Raw genomic sequence first — 4,181 nt, 5'->3', positions numbered from 1 at the left:
TAGAGCCAAAAATACACTAATACAAATGTAGAATGAGGTTAGAAATTTTAAAACAACACTAAAGATTATATGCTTCAATACGTAAAATATTTACCAAAAACTCAATATTTTCGTAGGGGTTAACACAAAGATTTTGAGAAAATTTCAAAAAATATGACAATATTTTTTTAATGCATAGTTTCCTCATTACTAATATATGATGATGGTCAAAGAGGTTTGAAACTTTTTTTTGTCTCCATTTCTCTTGAGAATATAGATTTTATAACGGTTAGTCCACTAATTTAGGGAGTATATGAAGTCTTACTAAATTAATTTATAAAAACAATTGAACGATGCTCATTTACCTTGAAAGAGAGTTTAGCATACATTAATACAAATGTAGATTATGGTTAGAAATGTTAAAACAACACTAAAGATTATAGGCTTCAGTATATAAAGTATTTACCAAAAACTCAATATTTTCGAAAGGGTTTACACATAGACTTTGAGAAAATTTCAAAAAATACGACAATATTGTTTTAATGCCTAGTTGCATCCTGCACTAACATAACATATGGTGATGTTCAAAGAGGTTTGGAGATTTTGTTGTCTCCGTTTTTCATGAAAATAGTTATTTTATAGTGGTTATTACATGGATTTAGGGAGTATTATGAAGTTTTACTAAATTAATTGATAAATTTATAACGATTCCCATATACCATGAAAAGAGCCTAAAATACACTAATACAAATGTAGAATGGAGTTAGAAATTTTAAAACAACACTAAAGACTATATGGTTCAATACGTAAAATATTTACCAAAAACTCAATATTTTCGTAGGGATTAACACATAGATTTTAAGAAAATTTCAAAAAATATGACAATATTGTTTTAATGCATAGTTGCCTCATGTACTAATATACGATGATGGTCAAAGAGGTTCGAAACTTTTTTTGTCTCCATTTCTCTAGGGAATATAGATTTTATAATAGTTAGTCCACTAATTTAGGGAGTATATGAAGTTTTACTAAATTAATTTATAAAAACAATTGAACGATGCTCATTTACCTTGAAAGAGAGTTTAGCATACATTAATACAAATGTAGATTATGGTTAGAAATGTTAAAACAACACTAAAGATTATAGGCTTCAGTATATAAAGTATTTACCAAAAACTCAATATTTTCGTAGGGGTTAACACATAGACTTTGAGAAAATTTCAAAAAATACGACAATATTGTTTTAATGCCTAGTTGCATCCTGCACTAACATATGTTGATGTTCAAAGAGGTTTGAAGACTTTTTTGTCCCCGTTTTTCAAGAAAATATTTATTTTATAGTGGTTATTACATGGATTTAGGGTGTATTATGAACTTTTACTAAATTAGTTGATAAATTTATAACGATTCCCATATAACATGAAAAAGAGCCTAAAATACACTAATACAAATGTAGAATGGGGTTAGAAATTTTAAAACAACACTAAAGATTATATGCTTCAATACGTAAAATATTTACCAAAAACTTAATATTTTCGTAGGGGTTAACACATAGATTTTGAGAAAATTTCAAAAAATATGACAATATTGTTTTAATGCATAGTTGCCTCATGTACTAATATACGATGATGGTCAAAGAGGTTTGAAACTTTTTTTGTCTCCATTTCTCTAGACAATATTGATTTTATAATGGTTAATCCACTAATTTAGGGAGTATATGAAGTTTTACTAAATTAATTTATAAAAACAATTGAACAATGCTCATTTACCATAAAAGAGAGTTTAGCATACATTAATAAAAATGTACAATATGGTTAGAAATTTTAAAACAACACTAAAGATTATAGGCTTCAGTATATAAAGTATTAACCAAAAACTCAATATTTTCGTAGGGGTTAACACATAGACATTGAGAAAATTTCAAAAAATATGACAATATTGTTTTAATGTCTAGTTGCATCCTGCACTAACATCTGATGATGTTCAAAGAGGTTTGGAGCTTTTGTTGTCTCTGTTTTTCAAGAAAATAGTGATTTTATTGTGGTTATTCCATCGATTTAGGGAATATTATGAAGTTTTACAAAATTAGTTGATAAAAAATTATAACAATCCCATATACCATGAAAAAGTTTAAAATAAATTAATACAAATATAGAATTTGGTTAGAAATTTTAAAACAACACTAAAGATTATAGACTTCAGTACATAAAGTATTTACGAAAAACTCAATATTTTCGTAGCGGTTAACTAACACATAGACTTTGAGAAAATTTCAAAAAATACGACAATATTATTTTAATGCATAGTTGCATCCTGCACTAACATATGATGATGTTCAGTGAGGTTTGGAGTCTTTGTTGTCTTTGTTTTTCAACAAAATAGTGATTTTATAGTGATTATTCCATCGATTTTGGGAGTATTATGAAGTTTTATCAAATTAATTGATAAAAAATTATAACGATTCTCATATACCATGAAAAAGAGTTTAAAATACATTAATACAAATGTAGAATTTGTTACAAATTTTAAAACAACACTAAAGATTATAGGCTTCAGTACATAAAATATTTACCAAAAACTTAATATTTTAGTAGCGGTTAACACAAAGATTTTGAGAAAATTTCAAAAAATATGACAATATTGTTTTAATGCATAGTTGTCTCCTTTAATAATATATGATGTTGGTCAAAAGAGGTTTGGAACCTTTTTTGTCTCTATTTCTCTAGAAAATAATGATTTTATAATGGTTAGTCCACTAATTTAGGGAGTATATGAAGTTTTACTAAATTTATTTATAAAAAACATTGAACGATGCTCATTTACCATGAAAGAAAGTTTATCATACATTAATACAAATGTAGAATATAGTTAGAAATTTTAAAACAACACTAAAGATTATAGGCTTCAGTATATAAAGTATTAACCAAAAACTCAATATTTTCGTAGGGGTTAACACATAGACATTGAGAAAATTTCAAAAAATATGACAATATTGTTTTAATGCATAGTTGCTTTGTTGTCTCTGTTTTTCAAGAAAATGGTTATTTTATAGTGGTTATTCCATCGATTTAGAGAGTATTTAGAAATTTACTAAATTAATTGATAAAAAATTATAACGATTCCCATATACCCTAAAAAAGAGATTAAAATACATTAATACAAATGTAGAATTTGTTACAAATTTTAAAACAACACTAAAGATTATAGGCTTCACATACATAAATACAAATGTACAATATGGTTATAAATTTTAAAACAACACTAAAGATTATAGGTTTTAGTATATAAAGTATTTACCAAAAACTCAATATTTTCGTAAGGGTTAACACATAGACTTTGAGAAAATTTCAAAAAATACGACAATATTAACACTAAAGATTATAGGTTTCAGTACATAAAATATTTACCAAAAACTCAATATTTTCGTAAGGGTTAACACTTAGACTTTAAGAAAATTTCAAAAAATACGACAATATTGTTTTAATGCCTAGTTCAATCCTGCACTAACATATGATGATGTTCAAAGGGGTTTGGAACCTTTGTAGTCTCTGTTTTTCAAGAAAATAGTGATTTTATTGTGGTTATTCCATCGATTTAGGGAGTATTATGAAGTTTTACAAAATTAGTTGATAAAAAATTATAACAATTCCCATATACCATGAAATTTTTTTTAAAAAAAATTAATACAAATATAGAATTTGGTTAGAAATTTTAAAACAAAACTAAAGATTATATGCTTCAGTATATAAAGTATTTACAAAAAACTCAATATTTTCCTAGGGACACATAGAATTTGGTTATAAATTTTAAAACAACACTAAAGATTATAGGTTTTAGTATATAAAGTATTTACCAAAAACTCAATATTTTCGTAAGGGTTAACACTTAGACTTTAAGAAAATTTCAAAAAATACGACAATATTGTTTTAATGCCTAGTTCAATCCTGCACTAACCGATGATGGTCAAATAGGTTTGAAACTTTTTTTTGTTTCCATTTCTCTTGAGAATATAGATTTTATAACGGTTAGTCCACTAATTTAGGGAGTATATGAAGTTTTACTAAATTAATTTATAAAAACAATTGAACGATGTTCATTTACCATGAAAGAGAGTTTAACATACATAAATACAAATGTACAATATGGTTATAAATTTTATACTAAAGATTATAGGCTTCAGTATATAAAGTATTTACAAAAAA

Source organism: Brassica oleracea, chromosome C9 (genome assembly GCF_000695525.1).
Source record: "Brassica oleracea var. oleracea cultivar TO1000 chromosome C9, BOL, whole genome shotgun sequence".
NCBI lineage: Eukaryota > Viridiplantae > Streptophyta > Magnoliopsida > Brassicales > Brassicaceae > Brassica > Brassica oleracea.
Note: the sequence above shows the minus strand (reverse complement) of the source record.